Below are 23,651 nucleotides of genomic sequence, written 5' to 3'. Positions count from 1 at the left end.
CTCTCTTGCCTAGGATCCAAGCTATCCCTGATTAAATTCCATAGGCAAACCGTATCTATGGGGACCTTGCTAGGTCCATTAACTGCATCTTTTAGTCGTTCCCCTACTTTCAGCCAAGTTTCAATATTTCCAGTCCCATCCTCAGGGAACCAAGGACATACTTTAACTACAAAATCTAAAAACGTCTCTAATCTTTGGTAGCTTACTTTTGCTCCTCTAGCTCTTAACATATCTTGAAGCATATGTACAAAAATCTGTTTGCTATTTCCTTGCCCCATTTTACTCCCAATTGTTACTCACTGCACGACCAATCTCTTCGTGTACACCTTTGTAATCCGCGTTGTCCTTCACTTGGTCCCCTGTTTTCAGGTCTCTGTCTGGGCGCCAATCTGTCGGGCCTGCCGACGAGTCGAACGGTCCTGAAAGGGGGAGTGAGGATTAAGGGGAAAAAAAAAGAGAGACAGAAAGTATTGGGAGGGCAACAGTAAATACTGAAGCCCTGAGTTTATTCTACATCTTCCTTTTATACATGCAGAAACAACCCCGGGTTATATTTTTCTCATTGTTAAGCAAGCACACTGGATACACATCAACAACTCTATGTTTTTCCAAACCAAGCATCCTTGAGAAAATTAACCATCCTGATTTCCAAGAACTCGCATACGTTCGTGTTCTTTTTCTTAGTGTCAATGTCAAGCCGCAAAAGCAAACAGCAGATCCTGACACCTGGGTCATGAGACTTCTCAGCCGTTTCAAGGCTGAGTCTTAATGGCCTTCAACACCTTGGCCAACCTCACCTTATTGCCCCCAACTCTATTATTTTCCCTCTCTAGGAACCCCTATTCATTTTTTATCCTCTGCCTGTTTTTTTTTCAGCCTCTCAAATGTGTCTCACACTTCAAGGGCAACCGAGCTCATTTTAGGATGCCGTGTTGTCCCCCACCCACTGTCCTGTGACTCCGATGGCCTTCTTCTAAGATTCTGACCAGCAACGTCTACATGGAACATTTCCAGAGCGTCATCTTCCATTTGCTCCTGCACCTCTCACAATTTTGGTTCCACACTATCATTCCATCAAAGGTCCGCTTCTCAAGAATAAGAGTGCCTTTCGTCTCACCTAATTCAACGGACACTCCATCCTGATCCGACACTCTCTCTCAGTGGCACTCAACGTCATAACAAGGCTGGGATCTAGGAAGGCTTTCATTCTTGGTCTTTCGTTGGTGCAAAGAGATCTTCATTTTGTCTTGTACCTCGCTTGGGTTTTTCAGAGACATGCTTGCTACACCAGAGGTGCTTCATAAGTGTTTTGTAAGCATCCCCTTTATTCCTAGCTTTCCACTCTTTTTCTCCTGGTGTTGTGAGTCACTGTCAACAACACAACAACAACTTGTTGTGAGTCACTGTCAACTTGTGAGTCACTACATACAACAGAATGAAATACCACCCCCCGTCGCACCCATCCTCACAATTGTTCTTATATTTGAGCCCATTGTTGCAGCCTCTGTGTCCATCCATCTCACCTATCATGTAGGGCCTTCCAATTACTATTCCAGGTACTGGTCTCTCCTGACAACATGTCCAAAGTATGTAAAACGAAGTCTCGCCATCCCTGCCTCTAAGGGGCACCTGGTTATATTTCTTCCCAGACAAATCTGTTTGTTCTTTTGACAACCCCTGGTACTTTCAATATTCTTTGCCAATACCAGAGTTAAAATGTATCCAGTTTTCTTCAGTCTCCCATATTCATTGTCTAACTCTCTCATACATCTGAGGGGATTGAAAATACCATGGCTTGGATCAGGTGCACCTTGTTCCTCAAAGTAATATCCTTGCTTTTCAACACTTTAAGCAGGTCTTATACAGCAGATTTACCAAATGCAATGTACCTTTTTATCTCTTGACTGCTGCTTCCATGAGCAATGATTGTGGATCACACAAGATGAAATCTTTCACAACTTCAATCTTTTTTCCACTTATCATGATGCTACCTATTGGTCCAGTTGTAAAGAGTTTTGTTCTTTTGTAAATATTGAGCTGTAATCCATACCGAAGGTTGTAACTCTTAATCTTCATCAGCAAGTGCTTTAAGTCCTCGCTTTCAGCAAAGTATGCCATCTTACAGGTGAGTACACCTTCCTCAGATCCTAAAGCCACCTTCTTCTTCATGTAATCCAGGGTCTCTGATTTGCTCAGCAAACAGTTTGAATAAGTATGATGACAGGATACAATCCTGACACCCATCGTTCCTGATTTTAAATTATGAAATACTCTCTTGTTCTGTTCCCAGAACTGCCTTTGATCCATGAACAGAGTCTGCATGGCACAAGGAAGTCTTCTGGAAGATGCTTTCTTCTCAAGGATGTCCACAGTGTGTTATAGTTGAATGCCTTAGCAGAGTCAATAAAAGTCAAGTGAACATCTTTCTGGTATTCTCTGCTTTCAGCCAAGATCCATCTGATATCAGCAATGACATCTATTGTCCCACGTCCTCGTCTGAATCTGGCCTGAATTTCTGGCAGCTCCCTGTCAATGTACTGCTACAACCGCTGTTAGATGATCTCCAGCAAAAATTTTATTTGCATGTGATATTAATGATAATGTTTAATAATTTGTATTCTGTTGGGTCAGTCACCTTTCTTTGAAATGAGTAAAATGCTGATATCTTGTAGTCAGTTGTCCAAGTAGCTGTTTTCCAAGTTTCTTGGTATGGAAAAGTGAAGACTTCCAGCACTTCGCCTGCTTGTTGAAAGATTTCAGTTGGTATTCCATTGATTCTTGGAGCCTTGTTTTTGACTGATGCGTTCAGTGCGGCTTGCTCTTCTTTCTTCAGTACCATATACTACTCCTTGAAAGGGTAAACGACCGGCTAGTTCTTTTTGGTATAAAGACTCTGTTTTTCCCATCTTTTGACACTTCCTACATTGTTGAATATTTTCCCCATAGAATCTTTCCATATTGCAACTTGAGGTTTGAATTTTTTCTTGGTTCCTTCACTTTAGGACATGCTGAGGGTGCCCTTCCTTTTTGATTTGCTAATTCTCGGTCTTTGCACATTTCATTATTATATTTTGCTTTGTGTTCTCAAGCTTCCCTTAGGAATTTTCTGTTTTGTTTTGTGACTTCATCAATTCTTCCATTTGTCTTAACTATTCTATGATTAAGAGCAAGTTTCAGAGTCTCTCCTGGCATCTATTTTGATCTTTTCATTCGTTCCTGTACTTTCCAAACTTATGCTTTCTTCATATATAATATTCTTAATGTAGTGCCAGAGCTCATTCGGCCTTCTGTTATTAGTGTTCAATGCATCACATCTGTCTCTGAGATATTCTAGTAATACAGGGGGCATAGATTCAAGGCCATATTTTGGCTCTTGTGGACTTGTTTTCTTTTTTTTTCTTTCTTGCTTTAACTTTCTTCAGCTTCAAGCTGAACTTATATCGGAGTAACATACACAATTTTCCTCAGCCTAATTTTTTTTTCTTACAGGGGAGAGCCCGAACGCAGTCCCCAAGCACAACAAATTATGCAGTCGAGTTTCCCACATTTGGGGAAATCACAGGGGTCAGCACATCCGGAGTGCGATGGATAAGCCTCGCCCTGGGAAAACCACCTTCGTGATCATGGTGTCTCCCCTGCAAGGTAAGTATCCTCAGCCTAGGTTTAGCTGGTGGTATTGAGCTTATTGATCAGCTCTTTCCACAGATGTAGTAAATTCAGTTTCTCTGTATTCCATCAGGAGAAGTCCACATGTATGGTCTTTTGTACTGTTGAAAAACGAATTTGCAAAATTCTGTCATAAGATCTTAGCTTCATTTCTATCACCATGACCTATTTTCCAACTGCTATTTCTTCCTCTTTCCCCCCCAACCTCAGCATTGCCTCCACTAATAATTATCAGTGCATAGTGATTGTATTTTAATCAATTTCAGACTGAAGAAAGTGGCAAAATTATTCAGTTTCATCATCACTATGTTTAGTGGTTTGCGCATAAATTTGAATAAGAGTTGTATTGAAAAAAAAAAAAAAGAGTTGTATTGAATGAACTCCCTTGTATGCGGATGGATACTATCCTGTGACAGACAGCATCCTATCTCAAGATAGATCATGAAGTGTCCTTTTGGATGATGAATGCGGTGCTGTTCTTGAATCTGTCAATCTGACATGGTTTTCTGATTCAAAACAGCCAATAACAGTCCATTTCAGCTCACTGACACCTGGAATATCTATCTTCATGCATTTCACTTCATTTTTGATGACTTTTAATTTTCCTAGATCCATACTTCGAAACTTCAGTTACTAATAGGTCCTTGCAGGTGTTTCTTCTCATTTTGAGTCATGTCCATTTTATTCCCACCCGCTTTGGTATGGATCATTCAGGTTTCTGTTCTGTGTGGGGAGATCAGGAGGGCTTAGCTAATACTACAGAATCAATGAATGAAAACCTTATGATGCAAGATGGTTCAGTGTTTAAATCAATTGAGCATGTAGGCACCATGAGCAATGGGCTGATTTCACAGCAGCCGACAGCCATCTAAATCCTCTGCTGTAACTTGCTTTGCTTTCTGTGACATTTCTTAGTCCGGAAGACATAGTATCCTTTTGCCTCTGTGCGTGAGCAGTGTTGAATTTTTTTTTATCTTATGTCTAGCCCTCGTTGTAATATTAAATAGTGTTCTGTTACTAAAGGTTTTAACGTACATACGTGAGCATCCCATGTATTTTAGTCTAAAAAGCTCTCCTGTGTATGGATATGTCCCTTTTCTCAATAGTACTTTAAATTCTACACCACTTGCTAGATTCATGACATTGAAATTATAATTAACAAAGTCTCATGGAGGTTACTTAAAGTGTTTCTTGACAAACTGGAAATGCTGCCTCTAAAATGCAGGAGGGATATATATATATTTGAGCTTGCACTTAATCGTAAGCCCTAATCCATGAATAATTAGTTCTCACTACGTAGCCCCGCTCAGGACTTCCCTTCTTGAAGTGATCACTGAAGATATGGGTGCTATAACAATGTGCACTGAAGAAATCAGATGGTGCCTAGCTATCAGATAGATAAACATCTTGGCTCTTAAAGGGTTGTCTTAACATACCAGTATAATCTAAGCAATTTGTCAGCTAAGTCCACACAAGAGAAGTCCACCAGCCTGTGTTATACAAGGATTATAAATAATAAAATCCAAGATCAGAGGAGGGAATCGTATAAAGCTTAAATTCATAAATGCTATGAATGATAGTAAAAGCCCAAAATCCATATCAGAGTCCTCATGGATTAAAACTCATGTGCATTCCCTCAGATCATTGACCAAGAATGTAAATAGCGTATTAGAAAGTGGATTCCTGCAGATATAGTTGAGATTTAATATTCTATCATTTGTTTTCCTTTTTGACCCATTTTCAGTTTGTTCTAGTTTCTATTATCTTCTACTTTCTCTTGGGTGGAGATTTTTCTGTGTTTTATTTCATTGTCGTTGCTGGAATTTTTAAAAATGATTTTCTTGATATGAAATTAGAGATAGGTAAATCCATAGAGATAGTAACTAGATTAATACATAGTTTTAGAGTTACGACAGGGAAAGTTAAAGGATAATGCTGAGTTAATAGTATTGTTTACAAGAATGAAGAAAATGTTCTAAAATTGATTGTGTTGATGATTGAACAACTCTTTTAAATATACTTAAACCATTGAATTACATGGTGCATTAGTTATATGTTGATAAAACTGTTTAAAAAGTGAAATAAATTATATGATGTAAATCCAGTGGTCTGGACACCAACAGAAAGTTCTACGTAGAAGATATCGGGCTCTGACTCTGGTACTAACATACAATCATAGAACCACCTCCCGGGAAAGGGAGTCATTGAAAAATGCACACGATGACTCATAATCTTTCAGAAAATGAAAAGATATCTTGGAAATGTTCTATAAATGTCTCAAAACCAGAGGCTGTTTCTGCTATCTTCTTGAAGACTCTCAAAATACTTATATCTAAAAATTAGTTATAATACATGACTGAAAATGTTTATACAAAATCCCTTGACATATGACTACATCTGGCCATTAAAAAAAAAAGAAAGAAACTTCAAGTCTAATTTTTCCAAAATTCAACGTTTTCTTTCTATAAGCAAAAGCTGGTTGTCCATGGCAAAATTGTCAGACAAGATGTTTTTGCATTCTACTCCATTTCTTATTTTCATTCCAACATTTCAGTTGCGCTGTGATTGCCCATCATTACTTGAAAGGACAAAGCACAGATAATTAAAGTAAAAATGTATTCAATCGGCTGAGGACTACTTGTGCCAAGAGCCATGCTAAGTGCTTTACATTCATTGATTCTAATCCTCACACATATTTTATAAGGTAAGTATCCATTTTATAAGTGATAAAACTGGGGGTTTCAGAGAGAAGCCTGACCCAAGGTCATGTAGGTAGTAATTCAGGGAACCAGGATTTAAGCTAGCTCCCGTGGGCCCATCATCATGCCGCCACCTCATAAAGCCTACACACACTATTTTCATCATGATGTACACTGACCACCCTGTTAATGAACCCACTAGACATGTTTCAGGTACAATAATACTTAACCAAAGATGCTGAAACTTCTAGATCAGGGGTGCTCACGCTTTTTCAGCATGCGAGCTACTTAGATAATGATCAAGTCAAAATGATCTACCAACTACAAAAATGCAAAACATATGTTTATTTTTATTTATTACATTTACTCATAAATGCATTGAGAAATCTGTATATGTACAATGTATGTTTATGTACCTTGCATAACCGCACGAGTCCATATTGCACAACACAACACACTTAACTATGTACATTTTTTGTCATTCCCTGAGTTACTCTGATGCCTTGCACTGAATGGAATGAGCCAGGGATGCATAGTCCAGACAGGAGCTGCTGACAGCAGCCTCAAGCACACTTCCAAATGATCATCAGTCATGGTGGAACGGTACTTGGACTTAATGATCTTTATGTGGGAAAAGGCTGACTCACATAAATAAGTAGAGCTGAATAATGTAGTCAAGGAGGTAGCACATTTTTTCATGTTTGGGCACTTTCCCTCTGCGAGTAAGTTCCAGAACTGTTCATGTGCTCTGGACTTCAGCTGAATGTTGGCTTGTAGTGTCAAAATCTCCCATTCCGTGTGAAAGTGATACATTTTTGTGTTCTTACTTGGCCCAGCTCCCCCACTCATTTTAATACCCTTTCTTACGTTGAAGAGAAAAAAAACATGGTCTAAAAATTGGTGATAATTTAGCTTGTCAGTTTTGCTGCACTTAGCACAATTGTTTGTGTATGCGTTTGACACCCAGGATTGCATCTGATTGGCTGGGATGTATATCAATTAAGTGACAGGATTGATGATAGGCTTATGTCTATTTTTTTTTAAGGCCATGTAATCTACCCACACTACTTTTGCGATGGACGTATTGTGCACCCCTATTGTAGATGCATATTAAACTAGCGTGCATCTTGTTTCTTTGCATTTTACCTGCTCTTCTTTGGTGACAATGCTTACAAGATATAACTGGAAAAGTTAAGCAAAGGAAGGCAGAAGAGGGTCTTATTGTAGATAATTATGCCTTGACCCATTTAACAAAACCATTTATTGAGAAACTATTTTGTAAGGTATTTGGGACATTCAAAGATGAATAACATTTTATTTCTACTCCCAGGAAGTTTACAAATAGAAAAAGAGATGGGTAAGTGTCAAGACTAGGAAAATGATGGAGCAGACTGAAATATATGCAAAAGGGAAATTCAGAGGGCTCTGCAAAAGAGAGAAGTGGGCAACGTGGGGGACCTGGGGTGGGTGGGTAGTCAAAGGTAAGCGATCAAACATGAAGATCAACATTAACACCCCCACCACCCTGCACCCCCAGTGTTGGCTGGGCACATTGGCTCATAATGGAATGAATCAATAGAAGAAGGAAAGAAATACTGGGACACTAAGTGGGGTCTTGAGAAAAGAAAACAGTGAGTACGAAATTAAATCTTGTCACCTTTACACGGAAAGGGAGAGCGTAAACGGAAGCAAGCAAGAGTGACTGCACATGTTAAAATCAGATTCCAGCTTGGTCTTTGGCCACACGATTCATCTGGCTGTGATGGAGAGAGGCCACCCCCACGTTAGTGTCAGTGTTTGCCATTGGGCCAGAATTACCAAGGAACGGAACCAGGAGTAACCCTGGTGCACAGTGATTACCTACATGTTCTGCCCCTGGCATTTGTTGGGACACAGAGTGCCCCCACCTATGAGGAGCCTGGTGGCATGGTGGTTATTCGTTGGGTTGCGGCAATCCACAAGTTCAGCAGGTTGAGCCACCAGCAGCTCAGTGGGAGAAAGACGGTGCTTTCCACTGCTCTAGAGTTACGGTCTTGGAGATTCACCCCGTCCTATGGGGTCGCTATGAAATGGCATCGACTTGATGACAGCGAGTCTGGATAGTGCCCGTGATTACTTTTGGCATTTCTAGTTCAGTGGGAAGCCCTAATCCCACTTTTAGTGTGTGTCACCATCTGGTGGGACCTGGCACAAATGCATGAGGCTGAAAAACTAGACTCATACCAATCAGAGATTCCCATGGGACGTATTGTCCCTATTAATAGTATTCAAATCTCTATTACCACTAAATATAATGTTTTTCTCATTTCATACACAGTGCTGTTCATTACTGGAAACATGTGGCTTCACCAAAACATTTAAAATTAATTTAGTCTTGGAAGGGTTAAGTAACTCTAAAGCCAGATCTCAGCAGAGGGTAGCTGGTGAAGAAACCTGAGCAAAAGGAGATGCTAGTACAAGGGCTGACTTGCCAGGGCCCCTTTTCACCCCGTCTGCTATCACTGAGCTGAACAGAGACTTTTCAGGCCCAGTGGATACACTTTCCTAGGGCCTAGCATGAGGAGGTTGGACTTAGGAACGTCTGTGATTGGATCTAATATGTATGCAGTTTCTATTGTGAGGCAGTTGGGACAAGAAGGGTGAGCAAAGAGAAAGATAACGGGCTTCCGGAGTATTTACTGAAGCATAGAGAGGGGCCCAAAATATCCATATTGATTGCACCCCTATCAGACATGAGCCCCTTCCGTATGTCAGCCAGTCACACCTGCTTACTGAACCTCGGAGTCTCCAGAGCAGCCCGGCGGTGGCAGCCTGAAGGGATGTTTCCGGGAGGCGGCCCCGGATTCCCGGGAGAAATAAATAAATTCCCTGGGAGGACAATGGTTTTCCCTAGAGAGCAGCCATTGTAACCAGAGGCTTTCTAGTGGAAGGGGAGCTCCTTTTAGACTCTGTTGTACAGCCTGTTGGAGTCCCTGTGGTCGTTAGACTCCTTCGAGGCAATTCGACTCGTATCGACTCTGAACAACAGTGCCTTCATCATGACTGGCTTTACGTTTGAGCCTGTTGGAGTCACTAACCTTCCTAATCCTGTGACCCTTTAACACAGTTCCTCATTTGTGGTGACCTCCAGCCATAAAATTATTTTTGTTGCTACTGCATAACTGTAATTTTGTTACTGTTGTGAATCAGGTGACCCCTGTGAAAGCGTCATTCGACCTCCAATGGGGTCGTAACCCACAGGTTGAGAACCGCTTCCCTAGTCCAACCTGTGTCAAATCCACTGCCATGGGCTTTATTCTGACTCCTAGCAAGCCTACAGGGCAGAGCAGAACTGCTTCCTGGGATGGCCAAGTTTGTAAATCTTTTCGAGAATCTAAAGCCTCATTTTTTTTTCTGACAGAGCTGGTGGGCTTGCCCGCTCGCTGACTATTTTAAAAAACATCATTTTATTGGGGGCTTGTACAACTCTTATCACAATCCATCCATCCATCCATCCATCCATCCATCCATCCATCCATCCATCCATCCATCCATCCAGTGTCAATTACATGTGTACATAGGTTGCCATCATCGTTTTCAAAGCACTTTCTTTCTACTTGAGCCTTTGGTATCAACTCCTAATCACCCCTCTCCCTCCTCAACCCTTAATAATTTATAAATTATTATTTTTTCATGCCTTGAACTGTCCGATGTCTCCCTTTACCCCTTTGTCTGTTGTCCATTGCCCTGGGAGAGAGTTATACATGGTCATTGTGATCAATTCTCCCTTTCTACCCCCACCTTCCCCTTCCCCTCCTGGTATGGCTACTCTCAATGTTGGTCCTGAGGAGTTTATCTGTCCTGTATTCCCAGCTCTTATCTATACCCATGTACGTTCTCTGGTATAGCCAGATTTCTAAGGTAGAGTTAGGGTCATGATAGTGGGGGGAGAGAACATTAAGAACCAGAAGAAAGCTGTATGTTTCATCGGTGGTATACTGCACCCTGACTGGCCCATCTTCTCCCCGAACCCTTCTGTAAAGGGATGTCCAATTGCTTACAGATTGGCTTTGGGCCTCCACTCCTCATTCTCTCCTCATCCACATTATGATTTTTTACTCTGGATCTTTGATGCCTGATACCTGATCCCATAGACACCTCATGATCACACAGGCTAGTGTGCTTCATCCATGTGGGCTTTGTTGCTTCTGAGCTAGAAGCCCACTTGTTTATCTTCAAGCCTTTAAGACCCCAGATGCTATCTCTTTTGATAGCCAGGCACCACAGCTTTCTTCACGACATTTGCTTATACACCTGCTTTGTCTTCAGCTATCGTGTTGGGAAGGTGAGCATCTCAGAGTGTCAGACTATTAGAACAGTGTTCTTGTGTTGAGGGAGTGCTTCAGTAGAGGCCCAATGTCCATCTGCTTCATTAATACTAAACCTATAAATATATGTACATAGATCTATTTCCCCATTGTCATATATAAATATATTTACATATGTACATGTTTGTATTTAGATCTCTATAAATGCCCTTTGCCTCCTAGTTCTTTCTTCTATTTCTGTTTACTTTCCTCTTGTCCCACTCTCATATTCAGCCTTCATTTGGGTTTCAGTAATTCCTCTCAGTTACATTGCCCTTACTTCCTACACCCTCTTGACCATCGATTTTTGGTCACTTGTTCCCTTGTCCCTGAGTTTGTTAACACCCACTTCCTTTCCCTTGCCTCCCCTTCTCTCATGTCCCCCCAGAACTGTCATCCCATTGTTCTCTCTTCTGGCTTGTTTATCCCACCTATCCCATCCAGATAGACATGCAGAGACAAAAATATGCACAAACACAAGACCAAGCAAAACAAAGCAACAATAGAAAATAAAACAATAGCTACAACAACAACAAAATCCAATGACAAAAATGGAAAAGCCTATAATAGTTTTATATTAAATTATATTATATTAATAGTATAATATTAAAAGCCTATAAATAGTTCAAGGTCTATTTGTTGTCCTTTACGAGTGTTTTCCAGTTGAGTTTGATGGGACGCCATGCCCTGGCCCCAGAGTCTATTTTTGGTGTTCCCTGGGGACTTCATTGCTCTGCTCCCCTTGCTGCTCTGTTGCACGTCCCCAGCGTCTCGCCTCAGTATGGTGGGGTCAGGGCAGACACAATTCCTGCAGTGTGTCTCCAGTGTTGTCCCAGTGGTGCTATGGGTCAGTGAGGAACGTCGTGTCTCGTGGTGGGGCCAGCCCTATGGTCCTCTCTGTGCATTGGCTGCTCTGAGCAGAAATATTATCCTCACAGCTTTGTGGGCTAGGATGTGCTTCACTCTTTTTTCCTCCCCCCTCGTTGGCTCCTCTGTGCTCTGATCAGACACGTCCCTCTCCTTGAGCTGTAGCTTCAGTGCTGTCCTCTGAGATGAATTATTCTGGGGGGAGTGGGGGCTGTCCACTTAGCTGTTAGTGGGGCCAGTTCCTCAGGCCTCTCTATTGGTTCCCTGATTCATGCCAGTCTTGTAGCACCGGGTTGAAGTCTGGTCCCTCTTTCCCTATGGAGATATAAGCAGGTTAGTGCCCTGCTCCCCTGGCTACCCATGTATTTTTCCCCTCCTTTTTAGTTGGCTCCCATATGTATCCCTGGGCTTAGTCTGGCCCGAGGGATGTATGTATACAGTAGCTTCTTCCTTATGCCCCTTTTGGATTTTTTGAGCTTACCTCAGCAGATTCATGTTGTACTTGCCTTTTGTGCTTGACTTACTTTGCTTAGCATAATTTCCTCTAGTTCTTCCCATGTGGCAATGTGTTTCATGAGTTCATCACTGCTTTTTAGGGATGCATAATACTCCATTGTATGTATGTACCACAGTTTTTTAATCCATTCATCTTTTGATGGAAATTTGGGTTGTTTTGTTCCCAACTCCTTGCAATTATGAACTGAGCCACGATGAATATTGGAGCACAGAGGTCTGGCCATGGCTTGTTTCCTGTCTCTTCGGGGTATATGCCCAGTAGGGGATTGTTGGATTGTATGGTAACTCAATTTCCATCTGCTTTAGATATCGCCAAATCAATTTCTATAATGGCTGTACAAACCTAATGGTCCACCAGCAGTGGACAAGAGTTCCTATCTCTCTACAGCCCCCTCAACACTTCTTTCTTTCGGATTTTTTTTAATTGGGCTATCTTTGAAGGTGTTAGGTAGTATTTCATAATTGTTTTATTTTGCATTTCTTTTATGGCTAGAGATCTGGAACATTTTCTCATATATGTATTGGCCATTTAGATTTTTACCCTTGAGATTCAGGGTTATTACATCTATCTGTGTTCCCTGTGCTGTCATTTTATCCCTCTTGTGTTGGGTGTTTCCCTACCTCCATTTCTTTTCTGTGGGTTGTGCATATGTGTACTTGTGGTTCATTCAGCCTTCTTTCCATCGTTGAGCCTGTGTTATCTTCAGGGCTGTTTTCCCTTTGATGGTCTCTGGGTGGAGTTGTTCTGTGTGGTGGTCTCTTGTATGTGCTTGGTGAGTGTTGTTCTTCTGCCCAAACTGGGTCGGTGAGGATCTTTTGTAGTGCTGGGTTCCTTTTAGCATCGTCTGAGATTTTCCTTGTCCAGGAAGACCTCACTTCTCCATCAACTTTGATAGATAATTTGGCTGGATAGAGTATTCTTGGGTTTGCATTATTTTCCTGCAATTTTTGGAATATGCTGCTCCACTTTCTCTTCTTCTTCTTCTTCATAGTGTCTGCTGACAGGTCTAGGCATTTTCTTATCTGCTTGCCTTTATATGTGATTGCCTGTTTTTCCCTAGCTGCTCTCCTCATGTTCCCCTTTTCCTCATAGTTGGATAGTTTAACATCTATATGTCTTGGTGACTTCTGGGGATTCAGTCTAGCTGGCATTCTGTTGGTCTCATGGATGGTTGCCTGGTTTTTGTTCATTCAGCTAGGGAAGTTTTCCTCCAAGAATTCCACCACAGTTTTGATGTGCATTCCTCCAGTAATCCAATTATTCTGATGTTGTTCCTTCTCATAATATCAGACATAGCTCTGAGATTTTCTTGTTTCTGTGAAGATCTTGTTAGACTTTCCCCCATGTTTATTAATTTGTGCTTGTGAGTTCTCTAGGTCACTGGTGCAGTTCTCTGCCTCCTCCATTCTCTGGGCGAAGTCCGTGAATTTGCTATTAGTTTTTGTTATCTCACCCCTTAGCTCTTGTATTATCATTTGGTACATGGTTTTTATCCACTCTATCATTTCATCCTTTTTCTGTAATGCTTCCCTCATGTCCTGTATGGCTCCAAGCAGCATTCTGAAGATTTCTTTCTGTGGGAGGTCAACCTCTGCCTTTTCTATGACTGCTGTTGGATCCAGGTGGTCCTCTGGCATTGGATTTTGTTTCTCTTTTCTTGTTGAAGCTGTGGAAGCAGCTTGCTGGGTTTTGGTCGATTTATTGGAATTAGGTGCCATTTTCCTGGGTGTCTCAGAGCCCTGGGCTCTCTCTTTGGGAGGTAGGTGTTGGTGTTTCTGTAGGCTGTCTATATCCAACTGCCTTGAGGGGTTGTGTTTCACCTTTGTTCTGCTGGGGTTTCCTTCACGCCTTGGCCTATGATTTGTGCTCCAGCCACCCTCGGGTCTCCTTAGGGGCTGTTTGCAGCTGTGCACGTTTTGGTCTGATGGAAAGTGTTGGCCCGAGCCCAGGGGAGCATATTTTGGGTATGGCTTGGGGATTGGGTGATCTGTTCCTGGCTAGGGGCACTTCCCACAGGTAGGTGGGTGGGAGGGAAGGCCTGTTATTTCTGTTACGCTCACTGACTTTGATGTTTCCTGTCCAATGTATGTCACCGAAGTTTGTAATGGTTAATACTGTCAGCTGTTAAGCAAAAGATTAGAGGCTTGCATTTACCCAGAAGTGGATGGAAGGCCTGGTGATCTAATCTGAAAATTCAGTTATTGAAAAAGCCTATGGAGCACAATTCTCCTCTGACACCCTTGCATGGCACTGCCATGAGTGGGAGTCACCCCACACCAGCCATTTCAGGCAGTTTTCATGGAAAGTTGTAGCAACCATGGAGAACTGATGTGTTTGCTGACTCAAGGTGGGCACAAAAGATAACGGACCAGTCATGAAATTGTCCTTTTGCTACCCAGCTCTTACACACACACACACACACACACACACACACACACACACACACAAAGAGGCTGGTGTTGGTCATCTGTTTGAGTGTCTGGTATCCATCTCTGTGGGAGGCTGACACTGGCAGACTTGCCTTTCCTGCCCTGCATACCACACGAGGGGAAGACTGACATTTGTCAAGCTGGGAACTGGCATCTAAATAAAACTACTAGGGATGCAGAAGTAGATCCTCAAATGTCTCTGCTCAAATTTGGGTCAGACTAATTTGAAGGGCATTTGGACCAAAGTCTTATTTTGAGTTTCTAGTTCCCCTCACTTTCCCAAGCCAACTTCTGACTCAACTCCAGATAAACCCTGCCTTCTTGTTGTTGGGTACCATCCCATGGGTTTGGACCCATAGCAACCCTACAGAACACTACCTGGTCCTGTGCCATCCACACAATTCCTTCCTAGGCTTGATCCCATTGTTGTAACCTCTGTGTCAATCCATCTCCTCGAGAGTCTTCCTTTAGGTTGGCTGCCCCTCTTCTTTATCAAGCATGATGTCCTTCTCCAGCCTCCCGTGGTCCTTGTACTAGGCCAAGTAAACCCAGTGATGCTTGTCTTTGTATGCATATAGAGATTTATGGCAAGAAATGTCTCAGACAATCGTAGAAATGTGTTAAGTCCCGTCTGGTTCAAATACGTGGGTCAGATGTATCTGGAGATTTCTTCTGCCTCATGTAGCTCCAGTGGTGGGGGGTGGGTCCTGTTTCTGTGTCAACAAAAAACAGGAATCAGAAGCAGAACGACCAGAGGCTGGTGAATGCAGAGCTGGGTGATTCTGAGGTCCGCAGTCCACTGATGGCTCTGGAGATCAGCAGGATAGTTAACAGGAGGTGGATGATGGAAGATTCAGAGATCCAGTAGTTGAAATGACCTAGCTTCTGCACAGTATCAGCCCACCCTAAGAGTAGACCACACCCTGAATGAAACCTCCCTTCATTATACACAGGGTGGGACCAGATTAAGGAGGTGGTATTCTACCCTACAGCCCTGGTGGTGTAGCAGATTATGCCCTGGGCTGCTAAATGCAAGGTCTGCAGTTCAAAACCACCAGCTGTTCCTCAGGAGAAAGAGGAGGCTTTCTACTCTCATAAAGAGTTACTGTGTGAGAAATCAGGGGCAGTTTTACTCTGCCCAATTGATCGGGTAGCTATGAGTCAAAATTGACTTGATGGAGAGATAGATAGATAGATAGATAGATAGATAGATAGATAGATAGATAGAACAGAAGAGGAGAGGAGAGGAGAGGAGAGGGAACTCTATTCTTTCCACAACTGCTTGGCTGCCTCACAGAGCATTCCATTATGGAGTTGATCACAATGTGATCCACTATCAGGGACACCCCCTAACCCCTACCTTTACCTTCCTGCTGGCTGACCCTAGTTGCTGCCAGAGCTCACCACCACTGGATCCACATGACTGCACCCACTAGCCTGTGATCTTCCTGCATTCTGCATCATTGCATGTGGCTACATGAGTCTGAAGAGGGGTTTATGGACTAGTATCAGACTTAGGGACTTGAGTTGGACTGAGCTTGGATGTTTCTTTGATACATAATTACTTCTTGATATAAAACTCTTCCTTGCACACACACACACACACACACACAAACAAAAAAGCCTTCATTATCACCATTTCCAAGGACTGCTGTAACAGAAATACCACAAGTGAGGGCTTTATCACACAAATTTACTTTATTGTAGCTTAGGAGGGTAGAAGTCTAAATCCAGGACACTGACTCTTAAAGAAGATATTCTATAAGAGGGGGGCTCTGAACTTAGGTCTTCCTCAGTTTATACTGCCTTCTCAATGTCTTATCTCCTTTTCTATATAAACAATTATTAGGTTTATGTCATATCTTATACTGATATTGCCTCATTAACATAACAAAGAAAACTCTATTCCCAAATGGGATTACACCTACTGATTGAAAACCGTTTGCCTTTTCTCCTGATGAGTGGCTAGTGGGCTGGAACTGCCAACATTTCAGTTAGCAGGTAAGCACTTAATCACGGTGCTCCAGGGCTCTTTTGACTACAGGTATGAGGGGTAGGATCCCAACATATATCCCCACAATTCTGTCTACAACACACCCCCTACTTTGGGAGCTGGCCATGCCCTCCACCATCACATTCAATCTTCTGGGTCTCCCTGAAGATACTGGCTCAGGGAAGAGCTAGTACCAAATTGTACATCAGCAGGACAGAGGACCAAAGGCTTCGTGGGTTAGACCAGGGGTGTCAAACTGGTGGCCTGTGGGCTGCAGAGGTAATTATTTTGTGGCCCATGATGTTCTGAAATATAATGAAAATAGAAAAATTGTTATGAAGAAAATAGCACTTAGGGGAGATCGAGGCAATATTGTACACACAATTCCCTCGTTAACCCTTTAACTACCGAAGATGAATAAAATCACAAAATCAAAGTTGCTCATTTTAATTGAGTTTGACACCCCTGGGTTAGACAAACAAAACAAAGCCACAAAAACCTCACTGCCATCCAGTCAATTCTGACTCATGGTGACCCTACAGGAAAGGACAAAACTGCCCCATAGGTTTCTGAGACTGCAACTCTCTATAGGAGTAGAAAGCCTCATCTTTCCCTCGTGGAGTGACTGGTGGTTTCGAACTGCTGACCTTGAGGTTAACCATTTATGCCAATGAGTAACCATTATGCCATTAGGGTTCCTCGTCGTGGGTCAGGGCAGAAAAAATATGCTGTTGGATGAAAGGATAATATATTTTACCTCTTCAAGCCAGGGCCCTGATGAGAGTGACCAATTGGCTCTAAGTCCCCAAAGCAATGGTTTTCAACCTTCCTAATGCTGTGACCCTTTAATACAGTTCCTCGTGTTATGGTGACCCCCAACCATAAAATTATTTTTGTTGCTACTTCATAACTGTAATTTTGCTACTGTTATGAATCAGGCGACCCCTGTGAAAGGGTCGTTCAATCCCCAAAGGGGTCGCAACCCATAGGTTGAGAACCGCTGCCCCAGAACCAGGTGAGATGTGCTTGGGAGAGGCTCAGTAGCTACAAATATAGCCCCTATTGTTTCAGGGCTCTTGGGACTGAAAAATACCTATGATCAGAGTATACAAATTATGCTAGCATATAAAAACCCTTGTATCCCCAAGTGTGTGTGCGACAACCTGCATGCTATTGTGTGAATGTCTGAATTATGTCTAATCAGTCTTGCAAAAACAGTAGTTGAGTGACTATGAGGATCTGACCATGAATAGACCAAAGTCATCCCCTCGTGCAGGCAGGAGATGGGAATCCACAACTAATCAAATAGTATATCTAGTATGTCACTGCATGTCTCTAGGGAAAAATAAAGCAGCGAGGTGGGAAGGGTGCTAGGCTCAGGGGCTGGCTTAGTAAATCAGATGGCTGGAGAAGTCCGGGTGGAGAAGGTGGCAGTTACTCATAGACTCAATAGAAGAAGTATCTGTAGAAAGAGCTTGTCAGATATTTATTTATAATTAAGTGTCCTTTTACATAGCCAACATTTATTTATTTTAGCAGTGGCCAAATGTTAGATCCCATCCTTTCTTAGTTTCATCAATTTTCAGTAACCAAAAAAAAAAAATCCAGCCTCTTAAGGTTTATACTGAAGAGAAATTATTAGCCTTGCCACCAGACATTAATTAAAGGAGATTGTCTGTAAAAGTGCTCTGTGAAGTACAGAGTTCAATTCAATTTGGATGCAAGGTTTCTATTAAGCATGAGCATAATTGGCTCCTGGTATCACAGCAAGAGGTGCATGTTCACTAAGACTCTCAAAAACAGCAGAAGGCGCGTATCAGTGGCTCAGTATCCAAGGAGAGGTCAGCAAAATTAACTCCTGAGTGACCTCTGTTAGTAGCTGAAGCTAGCAGCTCTCCTTATCTGCTACAGAAACATACAGCTCTGCAATATTTCCTTTGATTTACCTGAATATCAAGTATATCAATGGACGAAAGGTATGTATTTTTGTCATCTCACTCTATTTTTTTAGAAACAAGGCAATGCATACCATGATACTTTTTTTTACCATGATACTTATAGAGATAACAATCTAGAATGCTCTTCAGAAATTGTCTTGCCTACAAAGAGCTCTTTCTTAGCAGGGAAACAGCCTGCCTTAGCAGAGATCATGTTAGGGACCTCCCTCACTGGGTTTTGTTATGAGAATTCAATGAGGTAATATGTGTAACGCCTTTAAAAACTGCCTAGAATACTTAAAATGACGGTCGTTCTTAGTAGTCACACCTTCTTTCCTTCCTTCCATTCATCTTTGTAGTTTCATTCATGTCACCTTGTCTCTCTGTGTGCCTGTGTATTGGACACTGCATCTGAAAAATTGTTTGTAGAAATAATTTGAGGCTTTCTTCTCCATAGACTATTTCTTCTTTTTCTTTCTCTTCTTCCTTCTCCTCCTCCTCCTCCTCCCACTCCTCGTTGTTCTCCTCCTCCTCCTTCACACCAAGGTATACTTGTAATCTCGGATTACCTTAATCAAATTTATAGAATCTAGAATCTCTTGAGCCACCCAAGTCATATGAAGTTGAGCTGTGATCCATCTGAGAACTGATTTGTCTTACGCCTAGAGTTTAGGCTTTGTGGGTCTTGAAGAACAAAGGGCTCACAAAAGTCTCCCGTGGTAAGCATCGGATACTCATTTTTTGTCTTTTCTAGTGCTGCTGTGAGGAGTCACAGTCTCAGATCCCCCACCAGGTAGCTCTACCCTGTCTTGTAGGGTCACTAGGAGTCAGAGTTGGCACATGGCGGTGAGTTTGAATTGTTGAGTTTGAGTCCCTTGAAGAGGGCGCCCTAGTGGCACAGAGCGTTGAACATCGGACTGCTACTCAGAAGCACTAAGAGACATGCTACTCCGCCCTGCGGCGTCTATGTGGGTTGTTATGGATTCAAAGGCTGTGGATTTGGCTGTTAGTGTAGTCTTCGCCTTGATTTGGCCATAGGTTTATATTTGTTAGCTTTCTGGTATCCTTCCAGGAGATTTTTAACTTATTTTTCCCAGCATGTTTGGTTGTCCTTGGCAAGAGGATTTATCCAAATTATCCTAAAGGGGAATGTTATTGTTGCTTTTCCGATGGAAACATTTTTCTGAGCTTCTATAATTTGTATGCATGTACAAGGTGCCTGCCTTTGCTGCTCACAATCAGTGTGAGTTTCGTGCATAAACGCAGTCGTCTGGGATTCAATTCCTCTTTCATCTCAGGTAATTCTGTCAGATGATCTTTGATGTCGCACAAAGGTGCCTGGTTTTATGAGCCAGGACTTTCCAATGAGAAAATTATAATAGATTGAGAGTAGAGTTCTTTATATTTGTGGACATTTTAATTGACTAAAAGTGTCAGACATGTTAGTTTTAAGCCTGTCCCTAATTCCAGTATGCTTGTTAGGTGCATCTTTTCTTAGATTTACACCAGGACTTCATGTCCCTATATCTGAGGACAGAGGAAGTCCCAAGTCCTTAGGCTAAGCTCATCTGTGACATGAGGGTTCATTCAGGAGATGTAATAGTTAAGGTTTATTTTGTCAACTTGGCCAATAAATACATGGAGGATTAATTGAAGGGCGATCCTTGGTGAGCCTCACTTTTCTAGTTCTCTGGTCTCTTGATCTCTGATGGTCTCACCAGTGTGCAGCTGCCTTAGCTAGTCCTTTGCCTCAGCTGGCAAGGTTCACTTTCTGCGAGACATCCCTGATGGACCTACCCCGATGCAGCCTTGGGCACTGGAGCAGCCGCGTGGAGACCCCTGCCAGCCCTGAGATGCTTTCACGCTCACTGATTCAGCTTTCCTCTTGCAGTTGGCATCATTGCTTGTGTTTTGCGAGTTTGATAACTTTGTAGATTGGTGTTGGACATATGGGCTAATGTCAGACTTATGGGCTTGGACTGGACTGGGTTGGGATACTTTCTTAATGTACACTTACCTTTTATATAAAACTCTCTCTTATGAGTTTCTGTGGATTTGTGTCTCTAGTCTACCCAGACTAACACGGGAAGTAAGAACCACACCAGGTTTCTAACAGAGAGAATTTAGCTTCAGGAGCTATTAAGCAGGTACTGGAGGATTATAAAGATAAAAAAGGCCCACAAGGGGACCCTGGTAGCTTTGTGATTAGCTGTCGGCCTATTAACCAAGATTAGTAGTTCAAACCCAGTTAGGTATCTCCAAGGGAGAAGGCTGAGGTTGTGAGTCCCTATAAGGTTTCCCATCTTGGAAACTCCATAGGGGTCACCATGAGTCTGAGTTATTTTCACGGCAGTGGGTTTGGGGCTTAGAAGCTACCAGCTGCCTTACTCAGTTACCAATCTGGGAGCTGGATGATCAGAGAAAAGAGGGTGATATTTCTGATGTTCAGGAGCCTGAAAGCGAACCCCCTGGAGTTGAAACCTCTGTTCAGGGCCCCTTCCTCTGCAGAGGAAGGCACTGCGGGCCTGTGAGGAAGCATCCCATGGATTGAGACTCAGCCTCTGAGGAGAGGTCTGTGGGCTTCTAGTGTCTCTGACAGGACGTGATTCAGATTGCCTGCGGGAGGGCTGGGAGAGTGCAGTGGCTGAGCCAAGGGAACAAACAAACAGCAAGCCCCAGGGCAAGACAAACAGGAGCATCTCCCTCCTCCCTCTCCTCTCCTCGCCTCCCCAGATTCTCCCCAAAGCCTCTAATGGCAAATCCTCACATAGCACCAGCTAGCTGAGGAGCCACGTGGCCCCAGTATCTCAAAGCCGTTTAAAGAAGGATGGATTTAAACTTGACAGACAGTATTTTAAAAACCAGTACACCACCTTGGCAGTTGGCACCAAGAGTCTTATTTATTTTGTTACTTTGTCACTGTGGATTATTGGAGTTTTAGGATCATGAGCTGTGCTTATAGCTAAGGTGTTTCCTTTGTTTTACCTGGACATAGAGTGGCTTTGTGAGAAACGCAGAGACACTAATAACCTTGGGGAAGAAGAGAGCAGATCCTCAGAGAATAAATTAAATAGATAGATGCTTAGGAAGAAAAAGCTTATGCCTGCTATTTTCATTTTCAACCTATCCAGGTTGCAACCTACCTGTGAACATACTCAACATCTCTGAATTCACACTGAAAGAATTCAAGAAATAAAATGCAAGCCTCGGGTTAAAATATTGAGAGAGTCTATGTGCAGAAATTTGAATGATGCAGGAAGCATCAAAAGAAGATGGGGGGAAACACAGAGTCACTTTACCAGAAAGAACAGGTCAACATTCCATCGTTTCAGGAGGCAGCATACGAGCAAGGACCAATGGTGCTGAGAGAAGATCAAACCTCACTGAAAGCACTGGCCCAAAACGAAGATCCAGAAACTGATGGAATACCAATAGAAATATTTCAACAAGCTAATGAAGCACTGGAAGCACTTAATATTTGGGTCAGGGAATTTGGAAGACAGCTATTTGGCCAGATATGGAAGAGATCCCTATTCTTTCCCATTCCAAAGAAAAGCGAGGCAAGAAAATGCTCAAATTTTAGAAACAAACTTTCTCCTGCAGAGTGCTAGTGGGTTCGAATCACCAAACTGCCTGTGAGTCCCTCCATGTCTCCTTGTGTCCTGCTAGCTGGCTGCCATCAGACTTCTTCAGATGCAAACAATAGGAACCCACTTTAGTCAGCTTAAGCAGAATAGGAAATTTATTTCAGGACATCCGACATTTCACAGCTTCTCTGGAAAGGCCCGAGAAACAATCTTGATGCAGCACATTGAGGAACAGCACACAAATCACTCCCTGGCAGTTCTCCGGTGAAAATGACAGTGATCTAAACACTGGACATCGGTGCTAAGGGCTTGTCTGTCTGGTACTGAGTTGTGGTCACTGGTGCTAGAAATGTTATCACAGCTATCCCTCGAGACCTGAGGGTACCCGCTTCCACTGGGGGCTCTGGTCAGCATCACCTCTGTCAGTCTTCCGATGCATCCACTTGACTGAGTCTTGATCACATCACCTATGCCAAAGATGTCAGTGAGGCTGGGAACAGGCATCAAACTGGTTCATTCTGGCTTACCCCTGGCTGAGAATTTGTATCTCCATTCCAGACATACCCATTGAATCAGAACATCTGCAGGAGATTCTTAAAAAAATTTTTTTTATTAAAGATCATTTTATTGGGGACTCTTACAACTCTTGTCACAATCCATACATCACTTCCATCAGGCGAATCTGTCCATATGCTGCCTTCATTCTATTTTAGACATTTACTTTCTATAGAGCCCTTGGTATCAGCTCCTCTTCCAACCCCCACCACCCCCGCCTCATAACCCCTTGATATATTGTACACTATTAGTATTCTCTTTTTAAAAATCATTTTAATCATTTTATTGGGGGCTCATACAACTCTTATCACAATCCATCCATCCATCCATTGTCAAGCACATTTGTTGCCATCATTATTCACAAAACATTTGCTTTCTACTTGAGCCCGTGGTATCAGCTCCTCATTTTTCCCCTCCCTCCCCAACCCTCCTCCCTCATGAACCCTTGATAATTTATAAATTATTATTATTTTGTCATTTTTTACACTGTCCGATGTCTCTCTTTATCCACATTTCTGTTGTCCATCCCCCATGGAGGAGGTTATATGTAGATCCTTGTAATTGGTTCCCCTTTCTACCCCACCCTCCCTCCACCCTCCCGGTATCACCACTCTCACCACTGGTCCTGAAGGGATCATCCGTCCTGGATTCCCTGTGTTTCCAGTTCCTATCTGTACCAGTGCACATCCTCTGGTCTAGCCAGATTTGTAAGGTAGAATTGAGATCATGATTGTGATAGGGGAGGAAGAGTTTAAAAACTAGAGGAAAATTGTATGTTTCATCATTGCTACACTGCACCCCGACTGACTCATTCCTCCCCACAACCCTTCTATAAGGGGATGTCCAGTTGCCTACAGATGGGCTTTGGGTCCCCAATCTGCACTCCCCCTCATTCACAATGATATGATTTTTTTGTTCTTTGATGCCTGCTACCTGATCCCTTAGACACCTCATGATCACACAGGCTGGTGTGTTTTTTCCATGTGGGCTTTGTTGCTTCTGAGCTAGATGACCACTTGTTTACCTTCAAGCCTTTAAGACCCCAGATGCTATCT

General features: G+C 42.6%; 1 non-coding gene across 1 annotated transcript; it reads right to left on the bottom strand.

Annotated features, from left to right (window-relative positions):
• Nucleotides 1-3,486: 3,486 nt before the first annotated feature.
• LOC115869610 lies at nt 3,487-3,650 on the bottom strand. Its single transcript, XR_004046278.1, has one exon. It is a non-coding gene; the product is annotated as a U1 spliceosomal RNA (small nuclear RNA).
• Between the last annotated feature and the right edge of the window lie 20,001 nt (nt 3,651-23,651).

This window comes from Echinops telfairi, unplaced genomic scaffold, assembly GCF_000313985.2.
Source record: "Echinops telfairi isolate 266 unplaced genomic scaffold, ASM31398v2 ScPeMD7_31;HRSCAF=116, whole genome shotgun sequence".
NCBI classification, from domain to species: domain Eukaryota; kingdom Metazoa; phylum Chordata; class Mammalia; order Afrosoricida; family Tenrecidae; genus Echinops; species Echinops telfairi.
Note: the sequence above shows the minus strand (reverse complement) of the source record. Positions and strands in the feature narration are given on the sequence as shown.